Here is a 25,504-nt window from a genome sequence, read left to right as displayed (position 1 = left end):
ACCTTAGAGTCTGTCTGCCACACCTTCCTTATGGGTCAGCATCTCTAATGAGAATAACTCCTTGAACCTTCCCAAGTTTGGCTCTCCATGAAGTGTAAGTTTGTGCGAAGACAGCTGGGTTGAGGCTTGACCCTTGGTGATTTCTCCAATCCTCCTTTCCTCCTGTGGCTCAAAAGTTCCTTTCCCTCATTGAGAGTGACTCAAACACATCAGATACTAAGAATGTGCCCATTTCACCAGCATGTCACACTTTGACAGTGAACTCTAGTGGGCACAGCAAAGATCCTCTCCACATCCTGTTACACATATTTAAGCATGGGAATGATGGGATTGACCAGACTTTACAATAACTTTATTTTATTTATTTATTTTTTGAGATGGAGTCTCTATGTATTGCCCAGGCTGGAGTACAGTGGTGTATGATCTTGGCTCACTGCAGCCTCCACCTCCTGGGTTCAAGTGATTCTCCTGCCTCAGCCTCCCAAGTAGCTGGGACTACAGGCGCGTACCACCGTACCCAGCTAATTTTTGTATTTTTAGTAGAGACGGGGTTTTGCCATGTTGGGCAGCCTGGTTTCAAACTTCTGACCTCAGGTGATCTGCCCGCCTTGGCCTCCCAAAGTGCTGGAATTACAGGTGTGAGCCACTGTGTCTGGCCAACAATAAGTTTAAAAAATAGCTTTATTGGCCAGGTGTGGTGGCTCACACCTATAATCCCAGTACTTTAGGAGGCCGAGGCGGGCAGACCGCGAGGTCAGGAGATCGAGACCACCCTGGCCCTGTCTCTACTAAAAATACAAAACATTAGCCGGGCATGGTGACACCCACCTGTAGTCCCAGCTACTTGGGAGGCTGAGGCAGGAGAATCACTTTAACCCGGGAGGTGGAGGTTGCAGTGAGCCGAGATTGTGCCACCTCACTCCAGCCTGGGCAACAGAGTGAGACTCTGTCTCAAAAAAAAAAAAAAAAGCTTCATTGAGATACAATTAACCCACTTAGAGAGTATAATTCAGCCAGACATGGTGACTCATGCCTGTAATCCCAGCATTTTGGGAGGCTGAGGGGGGCAGATCACTTGAGGTCAGGAGTTCAAAACCAGACTGCCAACAAGGCGAAACCCCGTCTCTACAAAAATACAGAAATTAGCCAGGTGTGGTGGCATACGCCTGCAGTCCCAGCTACTCAGGAGGCTGAGGCAGGAGAATTGCTCGAACCCAGGAGGCAGAAGCCGCAGTGAGCTGAGATCGTGCCACTGCACTCCAGCCTGGACAACAGAGTGAGACTGTTTCAAAAAAAAAAAATAAGAGAAAAAAAGAAAAAAAAAGAGCGAGAGTATAATTCAGTGGCTTTTAGTATATTCAGAGTTTTACAACCATCACCACAATTAATTTTAGAACACTTTCATCCTCTTCCAAAGAAACTCCTAAGTTGTTGCCCCTAAATCCTCCTCTCCTTCAGCCTTAGACAGCCACTTTGTCCACCCTCCATCTCTATAGATTTGCTTATTATGGACATTTCATATAGAAGGGATCATATAATATGTGATCTAGCTTCTTTTGCTTAGCATATTTTCAAGGTTCATCCATGTCGTAGCATGCATCAGTACTTCATTTCCTTTTACATTCCATTGTATAGACAAACCATATTTTATTTATCTATTCATCACTTGATAGACATTTGAGTTATTCACATTTTTTGATATTGTGAATAATGCTGCCATGAACATCCGTGTACAAGTTTTTGTGCAGACATATTGTTTCCATTTTTTCTTGGGTAATACGTAGGAGTGGAATGATTGAGTCATATGCTAACGCTATGTTTTCTAAAGTGGTTGTACCATTTTATATTTCCACCAGCAGTGTATAAGGGTTCCATTCTCTCTCTCTCTCTGTTTTTTTTTTTTTTTTTGAGACGGAGTTTCACTCTTGTCCTCCAGACTGGAGTGCAATGGCACGATCTCAGCTCACTGCAACCTCCACTTCCCAGGTTCAAGTGATTTTCTTGCCTCAGCCTCGCAAGTAGCTGGGATTATAGCCACCTGCCACCACACCCAGCTAATTTTTTTGTATTTTTAGTAGAGTTGGGGTTTCACCATGTTGGCCAGGCTGGTCTTGAACTCCTGACCTCAGGTGATCCACCCGCCTTGGGAGACAGGCATGAGCCACCACGCCCAGCCAAGGGTTCTATTCTCTTCACCTTCTCAGCAACACTTGTTATTGTCTATCTTATTTGTTGTAGCCATCCTAATGGGTGTGAAGTGGTATCTCCTTGTGGTTTTGATTTGCATTTTCCTAATGGCTAATGATATTGAGCACTTTTTCATGTTCTTATTGACCACTGTGTATCTTCTTTGGAGAAATGTCTATTCAGATCCTTCTCTCTCTCTTTCTCAGACTGCACTTGGCTTTATTGCTTTAAGAAACCTATTATTTCTCGCTTATCATCATCTAAGCTTTTCTGTCTTCTTTAACGTTGAACTCCCTTCTTTCTTGCTTCATTTTACTCCCATAGCACTTTTCTCTATCTAGCCTACTACTGTAAATATTGATTTTAATAGCTGCCTTACCCCACTAGAATGTCAACTCCACGAGGACAAGAATTTTTGTCTCTTTTATTCACTGCTGTTTTCTCAGCATTTACAGTAGCACTTGATGCATAGCAGAGAACCATTAGATGTTTGTAGAAAGAATGAATACATCCTTCTGGAAGCATCAAGAATCAAGATTAAATGACGTTTTCTCATTTTAAAATTGGGTTTACAATAACTTCTAATATATCACAAAAGAATCTGTGTTCATTGAAAAAACTTAGAAAGTATGCATAAGCATAATAAAAGTATAGATGCCATTTAGCAAGCATACATTGCACACACTTCTGTGCTTGCCCAAAGTCACACAGGTAAATATAATAGTAGCCAATGTTTATTGAGGTCCTGTTAGGTGCCAGGCACTCTTCCATGTATCATCTCATTAATTCCTGCCAACAGCCTGTCTAAAGAGGTTGCTACTTTTATCATTCTCATCTTTCAATAAAGACACCGATGCAGGTTGGGCGCCGTGGCTCACGCCTGTAATCCCAGCACTTTGGGAGGCCGAGGTAGGCAGGTCACCTGAGGTCAGGAGTTCACGACCAACCTGGCTAACATGGTGAAAACTCATCTCTACTAAAATACAAAAATTAGCTGAGCGTGGTGTGTCTGGCGTCTGTAATCCCAGCTACTCGGGAGGCTGAGGCAAGAGAATTGCTTGAACCTGGGAGACGGAGGTTGCAGTGAGCCAAGATCGTACCACTGCACTCCAGCCTGGGCAACAGAGCAAGACTCCGTCTCAAAAAAACAAAAAAACGGAGGCACATAGATATGCTAAGTAACTTGCTCACACGCACACAGCTTGCTGGTGGCAGAGCCAGGGCAGAACCATTGCACTACACTGTCTCTTGTTCTCTCTCTCTTTTTTTCTTTTTCTTTTTTTTTGGAGCGGGGGACGAAGTCTCGCTCTGTCGCCCGGGATGGAGTGCAGTGGCGCGATCTCAGCTAACTGCAAGCACCGCCTCCCGAGTTCACGCCATTCTCCTGCCTCAGCCTCCCGAGTAGCTGGGACTACAGGCGTCCGCACCACGCCCGGCTAATTTTTTTGTATTTTTAGTAGAGACAGGGTTTCACCATGTTAGCCAGGATGGTCTCTCTCTCTTTTTTGAGACAGGGTCTCGCTCTGTCATCCAGGCTGGAGTGCAGCGGCGCCATCGCTTGAGGCTCACTGCAGACTTGACCTCCCGGGCTCAAGTGATCCTCCCATCTCACTCTCCTGAGTAGCTGTGACTACAGGCTTCGTCACCACGCCTCGCTAATTTTTGTATTATTAGAGACAGGGTCTGGCCATGTTGCCCAGGCTGGTCTCACACTTCTGAACTCAAGCAATCCTCCCGCTTTGGCTTCCCAAAGTGCTGGGATTACAGGCATGAGCCACCTCACCAGGCTCTTGTTCTCTTTATGCAAAACAATTAAGCACCTTCTTCGATGATTACCGTTTTCTTAATACAAAATAGCAGAAACTTCTCCCAGAGGTCTTTTAAGACACAGGTGGTTTAACTTCTACTGACTCTATTTCTTTTTTGTTTGTTTCTTTTTTCCTTTCATAAGCTTTGGGAAGCATAGTAACCAATCATTCCATATTCATTCATATCACTGCATAATTACTTTGAAGATTGTCAAAATGATGTTCTATTTGTCCAAGAATCTTTCGGAGTAGGGCAGGTCATAATACCTCCTCTCTGTGGGAGGCAGAACAGAGTTTTACTGTGGTTCTAGATTTCCAGGGCTTCACAGACCTGGCTTCAATTGTCTTTGCAATGTATTATCCCTGCGACTTTAGCCAAATGACTTAACCTCTGTGCCCACCTCACCGTGCCTGGCACAGAGTAAAGATGTGGGAGCAGGGAGACAGGATCTGGGCTCATTCTCCAGCTTTGCCCCTGTGTGGTCTTAGGCAAGTCCCTTCACCTCGTTGGGCCTAACTCTGCCCAGCTGTAAAATGGATGAGACCCCCAGGATCTCCGAGGTTTCTTCTGGCTCTGACGTTCTGGGCTCTGTGCCTACCTCCCAGCTGTGAAGAATGGGCACTAAGGCGATGTCTCGCTCACAAAACCATTTTTGTTGAAAATGATAAATCCCAGGTAGGGATTTAGGGGGGATATTGGGTGAGGCCTAGACGGCCGTGTGGGGAATGAGATGCGCGGCTATTTCTAGGCAGGGGATGGGCGTGGCGGGCGGCAGGCCGGGTGTGCTGGCAGCGCAGCATCCCTGCGGGCGGAGAGGGCGTCTGCAGATCAGCTCGGAGGCCGAGGCCCGGGAGGACCGCGGATGCAGCGGCTGCGCACTGGTACGACCAGCCAGCCGATTTGCGTGTCTCCGCCCCTGCAACAAGCTGGTTGGGGGGCTGTTCTAGCGCCGCGCGCCGATTGGATGAGCGGCCCGCCGCTCAAGCCCTGGAGCGGACGGTTCCTACTGCGGCTGGGCACCGGCTCCGCTCCCGCGTCTGCCCGCGCTCCAGCTGCGCCCGGCCCGGCCTCGGCCCGGCTTGGCGCGGCCCCGGCCTCCGAGCGAAGGCGCCGCTGCCGCTGGGCCGCTCCCAGGGCCATGAGGAAGCGGCGGCAGCCACTGCGGCCAGCGTCAAGGTGACCGGCCGGGACTGCGGCGGCGGGGAGAGCGGCGGTGAGAGGCGCGGCCGACGGGGCGGGGCGGGGCGGGCCCTGAGGCCGGGCCTGAGGGAGCTGCAGGTGTTGGGGGCGGGACCCCGAGGGCCGCCGGAGCCGGGGTGGGGCCTCGGTGCGGGAGGCGGGGCCGGTGCTGTGCATGCGGGTGCCCGGCGCCGGGGCCTGGCCGGGGTCCGGGGGTTCTGGGGTCCGGGGCCGGGGGCGCGCTGGTCCCCGGGAGCGTGAAGGACGGCGGGGAAGAGGCGCGGGCGCGGGGGGCGGGGCCGGGGCGCCGCGGCTGCAGGTGCGGGGGGCGGGGCCGGCGAGGCTGCCGTGGGCGGGGCTGCGGGGTGCGGCCGGCGCGCCGGACCGGGGAAAGCACAGGTGCGGGGGGCGGGGCCCGGGGACCTGCAGCGGCGGGGGGCGGGGCCCGGGGCCCGGGTGGCTGCGGTGCGGAAGCAGGGCCCCAGGTGAGGAGCGGGCGAGGGTGGGTGGTCGCCCGAGAAAGAAAGGGCGCCCTCTCCGCTGCCCAGGGGGGCTTGGGTGGGAGCGGGGGCTTTGGGCTCCCTGCGGATTCTGGGGGCATCTGGGGCTGCCGCTAGAAGGGCCGTCCGGGCCTGCCTGTGCCTCTGCTGACTCGTGCTTGGAGCTCAGCTGTCCTGGTTACTGGCCGGCTGCCTCCCCTATGCTACGCCGCGCCCTAAGTGGGGCGCGCTATTTTTCGCACCTCAGGGGCTTTCCTGTTGCTGTTGAAGGGGCATGCCAGGCTGCCGGGGGCGGGGGGTTGGCTGTCATTGGATGATCGGCTGTTGAAAAATGTGTGTGCTTGAAGAGTAGTGTGAAGCTTGGAGGGGTCCTGGCTTGCTGGCTACTGATACCAGAAGCTGCTGTAGATCTCAGCAGTGCGTCTCAAAAAGACTGAAATGGCAGCCTGGTAAGTGGGGAGAGCAGGGATGAGAATTCAGAAGCTTTTGACTATGCTACCTGAGAGAGTTTTTCACCTGTTTCCTCCTTTGCAAAATGAGCATGTTAGTACCTGCCTGTGTGCCTCCCAGGGGCCTGGTGAGGATAGGATGAAACAGTGCCTACTGAGCAAATCGCTGGATAAAGTTATGAATTCCCTTTTTCTTGTGCCGATGGGCAGGTTGGATTCAGGGACTGGAGAGTCTAAAGAAGAGAGGGTTTGTTTCTAGTTAAGAGGTGAGACTAGACCATTGTCTTTTCGCAGTTTGGGATGAGGTTTTGTTGGGAGTTCCCAAAAGACTCAGCTGTCTTGGATCGTGACTGCTTCTCCCTGCGAGGCCTCTGAGGGAGCTGCTGCAACGCAGGGAGCAGTGGCAAGTGGAAGCAGAAGAACATTTGTTTGCTGACCTTTAGACCCCAACCCCGGTGAGGACTCTGAGCTGGAACATAAAGCTCAGGCCTGAGGCTATGGAAGTCCCTCTGCCCCCATCCAAGTACAGACCCCGATTTTACCACATTCCAAGAGGGTCGGGAGCGGTGGCTCACGCTTGTAATCCCAGCACTTTGGGAGGCCGAGGCGGGTGGATCATTTGATGTCAGGAGTCCGACATCAGCCTGGCCAACATGGTGAAACCCCGTCTCTACTAAAAAATACAAAAATTAGCCGGGCATGGTGGCAGGCACCTGTAATCTCAGCTACTCAGGAGGCTGAGGCAGGAGAATTGCTTGAACCTGGGAGGCAGAGGTTGCAGTGAGCCGAGATTGTGCCACTGCACTCCACCCTGGGCAATGGAGTGAGACTCTTCCGTCTCAAAACACACAAAAATCCCAAAAAGAAGACCCCCAAAAGAAGGCAATGCCCGACTCCACTGTGTACCCACAGGGGCGGGGAGAAGGAAGCAGGATGACAGGGCTTTTTCTGAATTTCAGAAGAGTGTTGTATACCCATATATGTGACCTTTCAAACCCCAGTGCCTCTGCTCACTGGTAGTTGACCAGTCCAAACTGTAATGCCTCCTACCTTCGTTGCATGGACAGAAGTGAAGGTAGGTGGAGGCTTCTCTACTAACCTGCATTTTTTTTTTTTTTTTTTTTTCACTGTAGAAGGTGTGGAATTTTTAGGGGCCAGAAACCATGGTGCTGGCCTCCCTCATTACCACTAGTTGGTGCAGTGGTGACCCAGTAGCATTGAGGGAATTAGGCCCTTACTGGTGCCTGTGCTTCTGTGGCAGGTCCCAGAGGATCTAGAAGCAGCATGTGAGAGTTCTCCCACTCTGTCTTGGCAGAAGCGGTGTTAATGGCTCTCAGAGACTGCTGCTGTCTGAGTGACCATCATGCTCTTGGGGTTAGAAGGAAAGCCCAAACTTGGTGGCAAAGAAGACCTAGAACATGTGTTGAATAATGAGGGGATTAGCAACATTCAGGGTCGAGAGAAAGACTTCATTAATGAAAAATACTGCATCTGAGGCTCTGTGATATGGCCCACCTCTTGAAATGGATTTTCCTTTTCAGTATGGAGGGTAAGAGCTCTGACTTGGAAGTCAGTCAGGTCTGTTTGAAACCGCAGGCTGCCACCTCCTGCCGAGTGAACCAGCACTACTTCCTTAGCTTCACAGAGCTTTGGTTTCTTTATTTGTAAAGCAAGGAAACCATGCCCACCTTGTGAGGTTGTTATGAAAAATAAATGAGACAGGAGGGGAGAAGGCATCTGATCCACCTGGTTAGGGTCCTGTTCTGTCTCTCACTGCCTGCCCATCTTTCAACACAAGCCACTCAGAACAGCATGTAACGTGCAAGGAGAGCAGGACAGGGAATTCTGAGGCCTCTATTTCTTATATAACCTTGAACAAATCCCTTCCTGTCTCCAGACCTTGGGTTTCTTAGCTGAGTGAGGAGGGTGTTAGACTTTGTGATCACCAAGAGTCCTTCTAGCTCTGGCCTTCTGGTTAGCATGCCGTCATATTTTCTTCAAAGGCAGGAGGGAGGAAACTAATGACCTGTTGTTTAGTTCTTCTTTTACAAACATCTGTCTAGCACCTTGCCAGGCACATAGTAGGTGCTCACTGAATGCTTGTTGAAAGAACAGATGAAGGACTTTAACTGGAAAGAAGGTGTGGCAAGTTGTCCCTGCTACTTTTGTGTGTATGGTTTCTGTACCTTTAACATACATTTTATTTATTGCACAAAAATATTGTAACATTAGTAAAATTAGTGAACTTCAACGTAAAAGACAAAAGTTGTTGCATGGTTCCATTTCATCACACATTAAATTCATTCAATTTTTGTTTGTAAACATACATAATTCTTCATGGTTGCAATCGTATGTATGTAAGCATTTGGGAAAGGCCCAGTAATAAATGGTTTCTTTGAATATCGTTTAAAACTTTTTTTTTTTTTTTTAAGAGACAGGGTCTCCCTCTGTTAGCTAGATTGGAGTGCAGTGGCACAGTCACGACTCACTGCAGCCTTGACCTCCCAGGCTCAAATGATACTCCCACCGTAGCCTCCCAAGTACTGCGCCACAAAACCTGGCTAATTTTTAAATTTTTTGTAGAGATGGGAGTCTCACTGTGTTGCCCAGGCTGGTCTCGAACTCCTGGGCTCAAGTGATCCTCGCATCGGCCTCCCAAAGTGCTGAGATTACAGGCGTGAGCCACCACGTCTAGCAAATATAGTTTTTATTTTATATTTTGAGGAAGTAAAAAAAATCACACAGGGATTTTTTTTTTTTTTTGAGACAAGAGTTTCACTCTTGTTGCCCAGGCTGGAGTGCAATGGCGTGATCTCGGCTCACAGCAACCTCCGCCTCCCGGGTTCAAACCATTCTCCTGCCTCAGCCTCTCGAGTAGCTGGGATTACAGGCACGCCCCACCACGCCCGGCTAATTTTGTATTTTTAGTACAGATGGGGTTTCTCCATTTTGGTCAGGCTGGTCTCAAACTCTGGACCTCAGGTGATCTCCCGCCTCGGCTTCCCAAAGTGCTGGGATTACAGGCGTGAGCCACTGCACTGGGCCCACACATGGATTTTTTTTAAGGCGAGTTGGGGAATAAGTTGTAAGTGTCATTCTTGCCTCAAGTTGACAGTTCCTAGTCCTTTTCCCTAGAGGCAGCCACTGTTACCAGTTTCTTGTTTATTATATATTCTTTCTCTTACACAAAGAATAGCATTTTATACATACTCATTGCCGCTTCATGTATCCACTTGATTTACTTTGGACATTGTTCTAACATTGGAAAATGTGTCGGTTAGTATGTACAGTTCCTTCTTAATAAATTTTTTTGACTGATACAAGCATAATTTTGTACCTCCACCCCCCACGCCCCAATGATGTTTACTCAGTATTGGTTGGCAGTCATTGTTTAGAAGACTAACAAGAGACATCCTTTGTCCTAGGAAAAAAAGTGGCCTTGGTCCCTGTGAACAGTAGATTAAAGGGCAATCCATGTATCTGGATGCAAGGCAGAGTACAGAAAGAGAAAGGAAAAGAGATTTGTTCGCTGGTAATTGAGAACTGATTTTCCATTCAGGCCTTGATTCAAAGTCCAGCTCTGTCGCTTACTGGCTGTGTGACTTGGAACAATTTACCTAATCTCTCTGCATCTTAGTTTCCGTATCTGTAAAATAGGTAATGATAATAGGATCTGTCTTTGGGGGTTTTTGTGCAGAGGAAGTGAGATCATACAATGCAAAGTACATACAGCAATAGCAGGTCATAGTAGGTGCTTAAGAAGGATGAGCTGCTATGTTATTAATAATCTGAAATAGATTCTATTCTTTGTGAGCAGATATTTACTGGACAGTTAAGGGTGAGCCATGGAGAATACCTAAAGTCCTTGCCTTTGAGGTGCTCACATGCTGTGTGTGGAGATCGGCACACAAGCCATTGATTACCAAACAGTATAGTGGGCCAGGTGGTGGGAGGCGAGCGTTGTGTGAGGTCACAGAGGCAGGGAACAGTGACTTCTCCCTGGGGTGATTTGGGAATGCCTCCTCAGCTCAAGTTTTCCCTCCTTTGTGAAACCTACTTGATTTTTCCAGGCACCCTCCTATTTGTACTCCCTTGACTTTCATTCTGTGTACCTGGATCAGAGCACACGTCATTTTATTGCATGTGTGACTTTTTGCCTGTGTCTCTACTCTGCACAAGGAAAGTCTCCTGCTTTCTTTGCTGCTGGGTCTCCAGAGCTTGGCACAGGGTAGGCTCTTGTTGAACAGTGTGATGGACCTATGCTTAGACAAATCATACTACTAAATGGTGGCAAATTCTTATTTATACATCACCAGGACTCTGGTGAAACCCATTCTCTGGACTCTACTTCTTCACTCCCCAAATATTTGAGTGCTGACTCTGAGACAGGCATGTGCTGTGCTATATGCTAGTTGTAGGCTTTGGGTATGGCTCATGATACTTGTCCTAAAAAGTCTTAGGGATGGAGAAGAAGGAAATATTTGTTGCAGATGCTGAAAGTCAAGATGTGGAAGCAGAAAAATGGACAAGCCTGGAATGAGCTGCTCATGCTTGCTGAAACTCACCTCTCCTTTCTGCAGAAGTATGGCTGCTGTCCCTTGCCTTGGGCTGGGGTTGTGTAGCAGCAGGCCAAAGGAGCTGAGTAGGTGGCTCATAGATTTTAACTCGGGGGAAGAGTTGGTTGGATTGGCTTCTGTGAGGAGTGTTTCTGGGCCTCCTTTTGTAGCAGAGAGTACACTTGACTTTCTTCATGTGGGCATTCATTAACCTGCCTTGCTGGGCTCTCTTGCTTTGGGCTAAACCTTGTACTGGATGCTGGACACATGCAGATGAAGCTTTGCCCCTGCCCTTTGGGATCTCACAGTCAGTGGAGAAGTCACCCACAAACAGAAGGTGACTGAAGGCGATTGGCCATAACAGAGAACCTCTCGTGAAGTGGCCAAGCAGTTTCAGGCTCGGGGCCAGGCAGACCCGGGTTCAAATCCTGCCTCTGTCACAGACAACCTGTGTGATCATGGGCAGGTGTCTTCCCAGCTCTGAGTCTTGGTTTACTGATTTGGTAAAGTGGGGATAGCAGTATTACCTAACTTAGGGCTGTTGAAGATTTCAGTGGAATAATGCAGTGCAGTGTTTAGCACAGTGCCTGCCAGGAAGCTAATGCTTAGTGAGTGCTCACTATTGTAATTATATGTGGTGCTGTGGGAGAACCAAGAAGCTGTTTCTCATGGTCCTAATGATGTGTCATGGTCATGGTGAAAGTTAGGTATTGAATGTGAAGGTCAAGTCGTCTGAGAAATCAACTCTGAAGTCACCAAGCGCTCAAGGAGTCCTCAGGACCTTCCTCACCAGCCCTGTGGGTGATACTATGGCTCCAGGGCTATAGGCTTGTCTGTAAGTGTTTCCTCCCCACTTTCTGCATGAGCTCTTCTGAAAGATACATTTCACCCATCATCATTGTGAACACCTTTTCTTTGTCCGAGTACCTGCACTGATCAATTCCATGACTTTTCCCCAAGGAGAGGTGTGAGTTGTACTTGTCTCTCCTGTACTTGCTCAGGAGTGCAGAGACCTGAAGACCCAGAACAGCAAATCATTCCTTGGTTTTTCTGTAGAGCTTTCAAATCTGTCATGTTCTTCTTTGCAGGAGATTTATCTCCTGAGCGTCAGAGAGGCAGATAGGGCAGTGCTTAAAACACGGACTCTGGAGTTGGGACACAAACAGATGTGGGTTTGTGTCCTGACACCGTCACTCACAAGCCATGTGGCTTTGAGCAAATGACTATACCTCTGTTTCCTCATCAATACAAGAAGTGAGATAGAACGCGCCTTTGTGTGGTTTGTACAGGGTTTCAGGGAGACACAGGATAGGGCTTAGCAGAGGGCTTGCACATTGTGAGCACCCAGGAAATGGGAGCTAGAATAGTCTCCTCTTTTCACCCAGGGTTATAAGATTTTTAGGATGCTTTTCTCAGGGTATTAATTTGTATTGCTTATGGAAGTTATGTGAGTTACTGCACAAGCAATGTGTTAAAACACACATGTACTTGGTGATGGGGGGCTGGGAAGCATGTCCAGGGTGGTGGGCAGAACTCTTCCTGCTTTGGGATTGCAGAGGCAAGCCTCAGCTCCCACAAAGACATAGGGTACTGGTGAGGGAGAGGATGGAGCCATTCTGGGCGCCTTTGCCTCAGGCCCATTTAGCAACTGGGGGCTGCTTCTCAAGTTCTTTCTGTTTAATCATTCTGTTATTCCGTGTAAATGATTGGTCTTTAATATAAACTAATAATGCAACATGATACTTTCCCTTTTTGGGATTTAAATATTTATATTTTAAGGTTAAGTCAATTTTTGAGTAATCAGAAGAAAATTTAAATGTTTGGCCTTGACATTCATAGGTTTCTTTTAAAATCATCTGAGATGAAAGGAAGAATAGGGAATGTATTTAAGTCCATGTTTATTGGATACAGTAATTATCACCCACTGTTGTATAAGCCTGATAACTAGGGCAAGGGAAGTTTGTGCTTTTGGCATATTTCTGAATAATTAAATATTTATGGAAAACAAGTTAATAGATTCAAGACAATTTGCTGTGTCTTTCTCTGGCATAAAGTTCGTTATGTGGAATTACAGAGAGGATTAGTCCTCTGTGCAGCTGTTTATTTTTCCCTTCTAGGCACCGTATCTCTAACACTTTCAGTCCACTAGCATTTATAGATTGCTCTCCTACTGGGCTCCCATGACTCTCTCACTGTGTGCCCTGCCGTAGCATACAGTACAATTGTGCCCACCAGTGACTCCCTCATGACCTTTCTCTAGACTTTGCAGAGTGAGAGTCCACATTTGTTCTTGCATATTCAGGGCCTACCCCAGGGCTGGTACAAGGCAGCCAGAATGGTCTGAGCATGCCATTCCCTTTGCTTAAAAGCCTCCAGTGGCTTATAATTTCTGTCAGAAAAAAGACCAAATCATTAGCATGGCCGGTGAGGTGTAAGAATATGCTTTCTAGGGTAATTGCTGGATATGTCTGTCTCCCCTGGTGCAGTACAGTCCCATTAGGTCATGGGCCATGACTGTTTTGCCCACCAGCAGGTCCTCAGTGCCTAGCCTAGCATCTGGCCTGTAGTAGATGCTCCGTAAATGTTTACTGGATGAACAAATGGAGTAAATAGTGGGCTCCCAGTGACTGATCTGAATCTATAAAATGAGAACATTGTTAGAGCTGAGGTTCTGTCCATTGTACATATGTCAACACTTTACAACACTTAGGTCTCCTCGCACTTTTTATTCCAGCCTTATGTTGATTCTGCAGGTAGGTAGGGCAGGTTTTGATGTGCATAGAAGACAATGGAAGCTTAGAGAGGTTAAACACATTGCCCAAGATGTAGCTATGAGAGAAGCTGAGGGTCCTAATGCCTCAAGTGCCTCTTCTCATACTCCTGGCTGCCTCAAGGTGTGGCTTCTGACACACTCATTGTAGAAGTCACAGGTGAGATAAGGCAACAGGGCTTCATTGGAAAAAGGTACTTACAATAGTTTTTCTTTGTTTTAGATATTTCAGTTTCCTGATAATTGAATTTGAGGAGTTGAGTTAAATTTGGAATGATGGGTTTAAGGTCTTGTTTCATGCTTATGGGTCAGAAAATACTGAACTTTCCTGTAAATGGCTAAAGTATAGTAATTATTGGTACCTGTGATGGTTAGTTTGTAACTAGGGTTAAAATTTGTGTTCTTGTTGAGAAGACACAGTCTTGCTGAGTCACGTGGGCTGGAGTGCAGTGGCTATTCACAGATGCGATTGTAGCACACTACAGCCTTCAACTCATGGCCTCAAGCGATCCTCCTGCCTCAGCCTCCCAAGTAGCTCCCAAGTGCCACTACATCTGGCTGACAAGCTTTTTTGATAAGATTAGAAGTTACTTGCTGATTGATATGTAGCATCCTTTGCTGTTTTCAGAAGATACTTGTTGTTTCAGTTAGTTTATTTCTTTAATGTATCTCTGGCTATGTCTGTTATGGGACACTTTGGCAATGAGCATCACTATGGCCTTTGTGCTTATCACATATAGTGTCCGTCTATCCTGATGGTTACCAATCATTGAGTCTACTCTTTCCACTTTCCAGATGAGGGTGGAGGCTTTGCTAGAGTTTCATACTCAGGTGCCCTGATTCCCCACCTGACAAAGCCCATTAACTCGAACATGTCCATATGCATGTAACAGTTTCTCAACAGCTGCCTGCAGTTCATGTACTGCTGCTCATAAACCATGCCCATGGTGAAGCATTTATCTCAGATGGAAGTGTCTGCTTCAAGGGCCTTTGTTGAATCTGCAGTGTGACTGTATAGGAAAAGGATGCAAACTTGACTTAGCACACAGCTGCAATATCTAGTCCAGTGTTGGTGGCTAGTTAAGAAAAGACAGTGCCTGTTGTGGTCTGTTAACACGATAATCACTTCAGGGGGTTCTTAAGGACTAAGAGATTTTTGGAACCTAGTTTTATCAATATAGCCAGTAGTACCTGTTGAACAGAGAAGCAGCCTGGTATATAGAAAGATCAATGAATATGAAGTCAGAATGCCAGATGTGTCCATTTGCTTTGAGACTCCCACTTTCCATGTAAATAGGAATATCTTTGGTGTGCATGCATCCTTTTTCAGTAGGAAAGCCCCAGTTTTAATATCTGAGATTGTGTTATGAGGCTTAAGTCAGAACAAAGAGAGCTGGATGATTATAAAGGATTGTACCAATAACTGAAGGTAGCCTTATTCCTTATTCTTCCCTGTCCTCCATAACTACTTGCCTACTAGCCCATCTGGCCATCCATCCATCCACCCAGTTCTTGTCCAGGGTCTACTGAGTGCCAGTGCCGTGCCAAGTGTGAGGCCACAGTGGTTAAAAAAAAAAAAAAAAAAAAAGACAGGCCGGGCATGGTGGCTCACGCCTGTAATCCCAGCACTTTGGGAGGCCGAGGCGGGCGGATCACCTGAGGTCGGGAGTTTGAGACTAGCCTGACCAACATGGAGAAACCCTGTCTCTACTAAAAGTACAAAAAATTAGCTGGGTATGGTGGCGCATGCCTGTAATCCCAGCTAATGAGGAGGCTGAGGCGGGAGAATTGCTTTAACCTGGGAGGTGGAGGTTGCGGTAAGCTGAGATTGCACCATTGCACTCTAGCCTGGGAAGCAAGAGTGAAACTCCATCTCAAAAATAAATAAATAAATAAATAAAAATACAGATCTGGTCCTTGCTGTCCTTTAGCTTACAGTCTAGTAGCAAGGTTAAATAACAAAAATAATAACAAGTACATAAAAAAGTAATTACAGGGGCTGGGTGCGGTGGCTAACACCTATAGTCCCAGCACTTTGGGAGGCCAAGGCAGGCAGATCACTCAAGGTCAGGAGTTCAAGACCAGCTTGGCCAACATGGTGAAACCCCTTCTTCACTAAAAATACAAAAAATTAGCCGGGCATGGTGGCACGTGCCTTTAATCCCAGCTACTTGGGAGGCCTAGGCAGGAGAATCACTGGAACCTGCGGGGCAGAGGTTGCAGTGCGCTGAGATGGCACCACTGCACTCAGGCCCTGGGAGACAGAGTGAGACTGTCTCAAAAGAAAGAAAAAAAAATTACAGCGCATAGTGTTGTGCACCTATAGTACCAGCTACTCAGAAGGCTAAGGCAGGAAGATTGCTTGAGTCCCAGAGTTGAGTCTAGCTTGGGCAACGTAATGAGACCAGCCTGGGCAACGTAGACCCTATCTCTAAAAAAAAATAATAATTATAGCACTGATGTCTGCAAAAGAGGAGTATAAGGTGCTAAGAGACCATATATTTAATGGCTTTCCTGCTAGGGGAGTCAGAAAGCTGGTACCAGAGGAAGGGGCCTTTAAGCTGACACCTGAAAGATGAATTGAAGCTAGCCAGGTGGAGAGGTGGCAGTTGCATCTGCCATCATCCTAGCTGGGGAAGGAGCATGGAGGACTCCAGATGTACTGGGGAGCCAGCATGGCTAAAGCACTGACAGCAAGGGAGAGACCAGTGTTCATGTTCTGGTCATGGCCTTGTTTCCTTGGACTATGCCAAAAATAATGGACAAATTATGTAGTTGCTGACTCATTTTTCATAACTCCCCAGCTGTCACCAAAAGCATCTATTACTGAAACATTACCTGTGGTTTCCAATATAGCAGTTGGCCTTATTTTTATTGCTTTAGAGATTGGTTGCTTCCTTTGCTTCTTGAAGGTGTGGAAGCAAATACTTGGACCTCATTAGTGGTTTTCAGTCATTAAGTAAACATTTGCTAAGCATGTAATAGGGCTTGACACTGCAGACCCTGCCCTCAGGAGCACCAAGACTTGACAGAAGTAAATACATAATGATAATACAGTGTCGTGGGAAGTAGAGTAGTGGAAATGGAAGCTCATGGGACCAAATAAGACTCACAGGCTCTTAAAGATTTTCAGTTTTCCAGGTGAAGCAGGATACAGGCAGAGGAAACAGATTGTACAAAAGTACAGAAGCAGGAGGGAGTATGATGTGCTTCAGGGATGGTGGACAGTGTGGTGTTGCTGGAGTGCGAGATTTATGGTGGAGGATGGAGGGAGGAGGAGCTGGTTGGAGAGGTGGTTTGGGGTCAGTTCGCAGAGGGACTTGCAGGCAGTGCCTAGGAGTGTAGGTGTTATCTTGTGGTCAGTGGAGAATCATTCAAGCTGTAAGAGGAGAGAAGGATTGTCACTTATAGTCCTGGTGGCAGTGTGGAGGATGATGGCGTGAAAGGGGACTAGAGATTGGGAGCTGAGTGAGGGTTATTATAGGAATTCAGGAGTGGGATGATGGGGTCCTGGCTAGGTGGATGGGGAGGAGAAGGCAGGTTCAAAAGAAACTGATGTAGAGGCCTCTCCTACTTGGTAGATAGGAGGAAGGGTGATGTCAGAGTTTCTCACTCGGTGCCATGAGATGGTAGGACCAGTCACTGAGCTATGAAATGTGAAAGGAATACTGGGTTGGTAGGAAGAAGGTTGTGAATTTGGTTTGGGCCATTTTGAGTTTGGAATGGCTGTGGGGTTGCTTGGTGGACCTGCCCACTTGGCGACTGGCCTGCTAATCTGCAGCTGAGAGAGAGATCTAGGCTGAAACAGTGGTTCTCACACTCTAGAGCATCAGAGTTCTCTGTAGTGTTTGAGGGGAGGGAGGCTGGTTGTCTTATGTTTAAGGGCTTTCACAGATGGTTCTGATGCCCTAGGAGATACTTGGGGTCATTCTTGCATAGCTGGCCCCTGAAGTTGTATTGTAGGAGAGGATGGGATCACTCAGGAAGGCTGTGTGGTAGTGGGTGAGAGTCCTGGCTGAATTGCTGGGGGAGCGTCAGCATGAGAGGTGGAAGTGGAAGTCGGGGAAGAAGCAAGAGGAGGAATGGGCAGCTAGGAAGAAAGACAGGAAGAACGATGGTGTGGAAACAGGTCGTGGGGGCACCAACCTCCACTTCTTTCCCTGCAGGGCTTCAGTTTTCTCATTTTTCTCTCTAGTAATTCATTAGGGAATTATTGCCCTGCCGCCTAGAGCTGAGCCTTCCGTGCCTCCCGTTAACATTTGTTTACACTAGTGTCAGAGCCAGTCTCCCATGAGAGGTTATGCTTCAGTTACCTTTGTTGTTGTGTGCAGAGGACTGAAAGAGGCTATTTGCTGCAGACAGTCTCTACCCCCTTCAGCGCCTCCCAGCAACCTTCTCAAGCAATTCCCTCATGCCTTCTATTGCTGGTCCTTGGGACTAAAATCTCTGTCCCCTGAAGCCAGAAAGTTGCGTCCTCCCCCATCTAACATTGTGAGGTTCAGGATGGATCTGCAACCTCAGGGATGTGTGTCTGGGTCCTAGGAAAGGCAGCTGATTGGAACAGCTGGAGTCTGAGAAGATGATTAAAACATTCAGATTAGACTAACGTGATGCGTGGGTAGGTATCTTTGACTTGGGGTTGGGATGCATCCCTGGTCCACTTTATATCCTGTGCTTGGGTAGCAGGGAAAAGCCTGTTATACAATTTCTGGAACTTATGGTTGGGGTCTGAGAGTTAGAGTACTTGGGATCTACTCAGACTGCTGGTGGCGGTATGGGAGGTGGTATGCTAAATTGGTAAAAGTGGAAGTCTGTCTCCCTGGTAAGCCTAAGTGCCTGACTGAGCTCAGCTTACAGAACCAGGTGAAGAGCCTTTAATCTGAGAGATCCAGTGGGAAACTGATCTGTGATCCGTTGTGTGTGTTGTTAGTATTATCCTCAACCCTAAGACTTTGGAGTGTAGGACAAAGGCACAGACCTAGTTGCCACTGATCCTGGTGCTGAAAGCCACAGCTGAGGAGTAGTGAGAAGGATCAGGGTTAACTTGAGGGGGAGTCGTTAATACCAGGACTGACCACCCTGGTGTGATGCCTTTTGCTTCTTAGGGAAGGAAGAAGAAAAGGAATTAATGTTGGTTGAGCTGAGAAACCCAAATGCTGGGCAAAGAGAAGAGAACAGATAGAAAGTAGAGGCAGGATGATGAGATATGTGTACCAGTACAGAACATAAAATGCTATTCAGCTCCTATAGAACATAAAGAAATGTTTCAGAATAAGAGGCAGACTGAGCTGTGTTCAAATCCTGCCTTTGCACAAATACTACCAGTGAGGATGATACTTTTTTTTTTTTTTTTTTTTTGGAGACGGAGTCTCATTCTTGTTGCTCAGGCTGGAGTGCGGTGGCACAATCTCGGCTCACTGCAACCTCCACCTCCACCTCCCAGCTCCAAGTGATTCTCCTGCCTCAGCCTTCCAAGTAGCTGGTATTACAGGTGGCCACCACCACACTTGCCTGATTTTTGTATTTTTAGTAGAGAAAGCGTTTCACTGTGTTCGCCAGGCTGGTCACAAACTCCTGACCTCAGGTGATCTGCCTGCCTTGGCTTCCCAAAGTGCTGAGATTACAGGTGTGAGCCACTGCGCCCGGCCAGGGATACTCTTACTGGCTGTGAGTTCTTGGATATGTTACCTAACCTCTTTGGGCCTCAGTTTTCTCACTCTCTCTCCAATAATTCATTAGAGAATTATTGCATGGGTTTGGTGGTATATTTCTATGGATAAGGTGCTTAGCAAAGTATCTGTCACAGGTAAATGGTGATGATAATGATGATGACCATCATGTGAGTACCTCTGTAGATATCTCCACTGGACCAAATCCTACCTGTATAATAAATGTTTGAAATGAACAACATCAACAGTAACAAGGTCAGTATGAGATTAGCAGCATATGAGAGGGAAAACCAGATCCACTGGCAAAATTACTGGAACACTGAGAGGATAAGGATAGCAGTGGAGAATCATAAAAACATGACATGATAGAAAATGAAAAGGTACAAGGTAGGAACTGTTAAGTATGATCAAAGTAGTCTTATTGGCTGTGAAGAAGAGAGGCAAGAGATTCTGAATCAACACCTGGAGGTGATGAGGACAAAATAACCTTAGTCTTTAGTGATGATAGAAATTTTCTTTATTTTTTTATTTTTTGAGACAGAGTTTTGCTCTTGTTGCCCAGGCTGGAGTGCAACGGCGTGATCTTAGCTCACCGCAACCTCTGCCTCCTGGGTTCAAACGATTCTCCTGCCTCAGCCTCCCGAGTAGCTGGGATTACAGGCATGCACCACCATGCCCGGCTAATTTTGTATTTTTTTTTTTTTTTTTTTTTAAGTAGAGACGGGGTTTCTCCATGTTGGTCAGGCTGGTCTCGAACTCCCTACCACAGGTAATCTGCCTGCCTTGGCCTCCCAAAGTGCTGGGATTACAGGTGTGAGCCACCGTGCCTGACTGATAAATTTTTATTGCCACTTCTACTTCCCCGAGTATTTTAGTGGATAGACATTGAGGGGAAGTGGCATTAGGGATTTATTTTTACTTTTTCAGAGATGGAGTCTTGCCCTGTTGCCCAGGCTGGAGTACAGTAGTGCAATCATAGCTCACTGAAGTCTTGAACTCCTTGGTTCAAGTGATCCTTCCACCTCAGCCTCCTAAGACTACAGGTGTGCGCCACCACTCCTGGCTTAAAAAATTTTTTGTTTAGAGATGGGCTCTTGCAGTGTTGCCCAGGTTAGTCTTGAACTCTTGACCTCAAGTGCTCCTCTGCCTCAGTCTTCTGAGAATCTGGGATTACAGGCATGAGCCATTGAGCCTGGCTACCAGGATTCTTTACCTAATGTTTGTTTATTTATTTTATTTTAGTTTTTTTTTTTTTTTTTTTTAACTCCAAAGCCCCGTTGTTATAATTAGGCTTGTTACAGAGGAGCCTCATATTAAATATGTATTGAATGAGTAAGATGAAATCAATTAATCAGTTCCTGGCTCTTTCTAAAGAAGTTTAAATATAGTAATAAAGACAATATTTTATCTCCAAATGTTGGCAAAGATTTAATGCAATTCCTATGAGAGATTTTAAAAAGCTTGAAAAAATAATGATGTTTACCTGGAAAAATAAGTTGGTAAAAAAATAAGATATTTATTTATTTTTAATTTTTTTGAAACAGGGTCTTGCTCTATTGCCCAGCCTGAAGTACAGTGGTGCAATCTTGGCTCACTGCAACCTCCACATCCCAGGTTCAAACGATTCTCATGCTTCAGCCTCCCGTGTAGCTAGGATTACAGGCCTGTGCCACCACACCCAGCTAATTAAAAAAATATTTTTAGTAGAGATGGGATTTCATTTTTAGTAGAGATGGGGTTAGCCAAGCTGGTCTTGAACTCCTGGCCTCAAGTGATCTGCCCGCCTCAGCCTCCCAAAGTGCTGGGATTACAGGCGTGAGCCACTGCTCCTGGCCAAGATAGTTTTTTAAATGAGTGAAATTGCCTTTAGTTTTCCAGATTCTTACTCATTTCAACAAATGTTTGAGTTGCCTACTATATAAAAGCAGTGCTAAACTCTTTGTTTAGGGAATATAAAAATGGCTATCTGTGTTATATTTTCTCACTTAACTCTTACCACTCTCCTTGTGAGAGGGCCACTTTAGGTTGTGCTATGAGTGAGAGAAAATGCAAAATAACAAAGACATAAACAAGTTAGAAGTTTCTTATGTGCAGGAAGTCAGAAGGTAATTAGGCCAGAGTAGGTATGGAGCCTGCATAGTCAGAGACCCAGGTTCCTTCTAAGTCCAAAGTCACTTCATGGCCTAAAATGGCTGCGAGAGCTCTAGCCTTTCCATATGCATTCCAGCCTTTGAGGGCTACTGTCCAGAAATTCGGCATCATACCTCTTACATCTCAATCATTTAATCTTGGTCTTACGGCCACAACTATCAGTAAGGGAAGCCAGGAAATGTAATCCACACTCAGGGAAGCCATGTGTCTACCTAAAAGAAGAAAGGGAGGATGACTACTAGTGGGCAGCCTCATAGCAACATTATTAGTAATTGCCAAAAATGGAAACAACCCAAATATCTACCAGTTAATGAACAGATAAACCAAATGTGGCATATACATATAAAGGAGTATTATTGAGCCATAAAAAAGAATAAACTAGGCGGATAAACCTTGAAAACATTCTGAGTGAAAGAAGCGAGACACAAAAGTCCACATACCGTATGATTCCGTCTGTATGAAACGTGTAGAAGAGGCAAACCCAAAGAGACAGAAAGTAGATTCATAGTTGCTGGGCCTCATGGCAGGGGGAGTGGGGAGTAACTGCTGATGGGTTGGGTACAGGATTTCTTTGTAGGGTGATAAAAATGTTCTGGAATTAGATAGTGGCAATGGTTGTGCAACTTAGTGAATATGCTAAAAATCACTGAATTCTGTGGTTTAAAAGGTGAGTTTTATGTTGTATAAATTATATCTGAATTAAAAAAATAACTTTTTCTTATTAAATTTTAACTGTAAAAAAATAAGAAAGACAAAAAAGAAAGAAACAGCCATCATCTCATTGTCAATACCTGGGGTATGTGTCCAGACAGTTTTCTGTGTCTCTGCCTCAAAGGTGAGTTGATAGAGGAGCAATGTGTTGGGATTAGCATAGTCCGCAAACATGTTTTTTTACTAGTGGTTCAGAATTCCTCTGTTGTTAGGCTGTTACGTTGGAAACAACACTTTGCCATGGTGGAAACCTTAGCATATTTGGAAACCATAGCATATTTGAAGATCTGGGTGCCTCTTCCAACTCACATTGGGTTTGTGAGCTTGAGAGAGGCACTTAGTCTCCCTGTCCTCATCTTGAAAAGGGATTGTGGTACTTGGTAGTATCTTTCTTACTAGAATGGCTAAAATGAAGGGGGAAAAAGACAATATTATGTTGGTGAGGTTGTGGAGCGATCAGCTTTCATACTGCTGGTGGGAGTATAAATCGGTCTAGCCACTTTGGAAAATTGACATCATCCATCAAAGCTGAACATATACATACCTTATGACCCAGCAGTTCCACTCCTTGGTGTCAACCCAACTTTGAGACAGACACAAAGAAATACATATGGATGTGTACCAGAAGGCATGCTGAGTCACGCTTCTAGCAGCACCATCTGTAATAGCTCAAACTGGAAACAATCCCAGTGTCCATTGGTAGTAGAAGGGGTAATACACGTGGTACACTCCGATGATAGAATACTGTAGTCAGTTAGAGTTAATGTACGAGCCCATGAAAACAATCTGATGAATGCCACAAACATAATGTTCATACAGATAGAAAAGGTTATAGACCATACAAGTCCATTTAGATAAAGTACATTATATAATGTAAATTATAAAACAAAATGTTATAAAACATTTTTATAAAACAAAAATGTTGTAAAAACATTTTTATAAAACAAAAATGTTGTAAAAACATTTTTATAAAACAAAAATGTTGTAAAAACATTTTTATAAAACAAAAATGTTGAAACGTTAGAACATATAATTAATTTACAAATACATATATACATGTTAGAGGTGCCTTGCTTAATATTTTTTAACTATTGTTCATGAAGGATCATAAAGTTTGGTGAGCCAAGGCTTGCCGCCACAAGAGGGGGCAGTCTGAGCCGCGGCCAGGCTGTGGACGCAGCTGGCTGAGTGGGTGAGCCTCACGCTATTCAGTTGGCGGCCTGTGTTAGGGTTGCTTTCCTTCTTGTAGGATCGTGAAATGTGGGGCAGGGGAGGGTGGTGGTGAAGCTGGAGAGGGGGCAGGGGTCTGGAACCCAGCCGGAGGACTGAGAAGAATGAAAAGGAAGCTTGGTGAGAGGACGAAAGGGAGGCGGCGCTGGTGTGGCATCCAAACAGAAGCAAGGAGCCAGCAGGGGAGGCCAGAGACCAGCGAGGCTAAGGAAATGGGAGGAGAAAGAGGGACGGGGCATCATCAGGGCTGGAGGGATGACTCCAGAAAGAGGGGCTGGTGAGTAGGTAAAGCTGCCATGAGGTGGGAGAGCCTTAGGCCACTAGTCTCAACAATTAGCAGCAGGAGGTTCTGGGACCCCAGAGGGGCCAGTGTGACCCCAGCCTTCGGGCAGGGGTTACTGAGCAGGTGAGTGTCTGATGGGAAAGTAGCCTGAGGTTCAAGGGTCAAAGCTGTTCTGAAGATGTTCTTAGGCAGAGAGAAGAACCAAGGGAGTGGCAGAGACTGAGGTTGCAAGAGAAGGGGCTGACTGCCTGACTGGCAGCTGGAAGTGGACCCCAAGTCCAGGGCCTGCCACCAGCCCTGGCTCTCAATAGATGCCTTTCTCAGAGGTGGGAGGGGAAGACCAGGTTAGAGGAGGGTCCTGAGGGAGCAGAAGTCACCTTCCCTCAGTGAAGGAGGTTGTGAGGCTGCCCCCCTCACAACCTGCCCTGGCTGTGCACAGGTGTGGAGTAAGGTGTGGGGTATGGTGAGGGGGTGCTTTGGAACAGCTGCCATGGGAGACAAGATGAGCCAGTGGCCACTGAGCTCGTAGCACCTTGTGCACAATGCTTGCATGTGCCTGCATGGGGGGGCGTGCCACGCCCACCCTCCCTTGCCTTTATACTCTTTTTCACACAGCAACATGCTCCTGGGGCAGGAGCGTTTGTGTCCAGGCATTCCTGAGGTCCCTTCTTGGTGGGTGGTGCCCGAGGCCTTGGCTCGGTTTTTGGCCTGTCAGAATGCATTTTCCCACAGAGTCAGTTTTTCTCTGGGGTTCATTCCCCATGCACACCTTACATGCTTGTTTACCACAGCGTGTACCCAAAGCATGATGGGAAAGGAAAATAGTGACCACATAGGATGAATTCCATGATTTTAGGACAGGATTTGCCACCTGAGTGGCTAACGATGATATCAAATGTGGATGCATGGGAAAAGTATTTTAACATTTCAAAGAATAGATTGAAGTCAGACCTTGTAGCACTGTAACTGGTCCAAATGACTGAGCTTTGAAAGACAAGTCTTAACCATATGGAACATCAATGTAAATTGAATTATTTTCCCTACTTTTATAGTGGCTACTGTTTGGAAAGAGACGTGCTGGGAAGGTATGTCCTATTGATTAGGGGATTATGAAGCCCAGCATGTATTCCTGGTAAGCCAGTGCCCTGACCATAGTGAAATGTGCCATTTTGAGTAGGTGGTCGTGCCGTGTGGGCACCCACAGGTGTATACTGGGTACAGGGGAGCTGGGTGGTGCTGTAGTCAGAGAGACCTCCTGCCAAGCGGAGCCCGACGGGACTAAGGCGCTGCAGAGTGGTTTTCAGGGCATCAGGCAGCCTCCGCGAGCCACACAACAGGGGATGTGTTGGGGCTTCTTCACCACATGAAGTTCTGGGGTTTTCTCTGTTGGTTCTCCTGTCAACGGTTTTTTAACTGTCTTTCTCTCTCTGCCTCCTCCTTGTGCACACCTCTTTGCTACCCTGTCCTGCTGTCACCCTTGTGTTCCCATTGGTGTCTGTTCCCCCAACAGCTGGGCTTACTTGGGCAACCTCCCGTCAACCTCAGTCAGGTCCCTGTACCTACCCAGAAGCCCCCCTCCTCTCTCTTTCCAGTTCACCTCCCTTCCTCACTTAGAGCTGTTGTTGCTTCAGACCCTTAATCAGAAAGGGCCAGCTTATTGTGTGAGTTATGTTTGTCCATGGGAGAATGGGGTGAAGGAATGTGAAGACAAATAAGACATGAGCCTTGTCTTTAAGGAACTACGAACTGGTTGACCTCCCCACCCCACCGCTGCAGACCATTCTTGCCCCCTGAGATTCTGCCCACCTCATTTGGCACCTCTTCTAAGAATGCTTTTCTGCTCTCCCCAGCTCTTCTTTCCTTAAACCCTCATGACACTGTGGCCCTGGCCACATTCTGCATTGCATCGTGCTGCTTTGATCTACTCTGTACCTCCTACCTTATCTCCTTAACTAGACTTTAATCTCTATTAAGGCAAAGTCTGTGTCTTGCTCAATGCCTTACACACAG

The 25,504-nt window shown here is 46.7% G+C and overlaps 1 protein-coding gene across 29 annotated transcripts in view; it reads left to right on the top strand.

Annotated features, from left to right (window-relative positions):
- Window positions 1-4,968: 4,968 nt before the first annotated feature.
- The window catches only part of RALGPS1 (Ral GEF with PH domain and SH3 binding motif 1), a 302,263-nt gene continuing 281,727 nt past the window's right edge, over window positions 4,969-25,504 (top strand). For 11 of the 29 annotated variants that reach the window (XM_055271045.2, XM_055271044.2, XM_055271039.2 and 8 more), the window contains exon 1: window positions 4,969-5,209. The gene's annotated coding sequence lies outside the window, so the exon portion shown is untranslated. Of the gene's footprint in view, window positions 5,210-5,599; window positions 5,661-25,504 lie in introns of those variants that run through there. The other 18 variants (XM_063635825.1, XM_063635824.1, XM_063635820.1 and 15 more) reach the window with 7 other exon arrangements.

Source organism: Symphalangus syndactylus, chromosome 3 (assembly GCF_028878055.3).
Source record: "Symphalangus syndactylus isolate Jambi chromosome 3, NHGRI_mSymSyn1-v2.1_pri, whole genome shotgun sequence".
Classification (NCBI taxonomy): domain Eukaryota; kingdom Metazoa; phylum Chordata; class Mammalia; order Primates; family Hylobatidae; genus Symphalangus; species Symphalangus syndactylus.
This window is presented reverse-complemented; position numbering and strand designations above follow the sequence as displayed.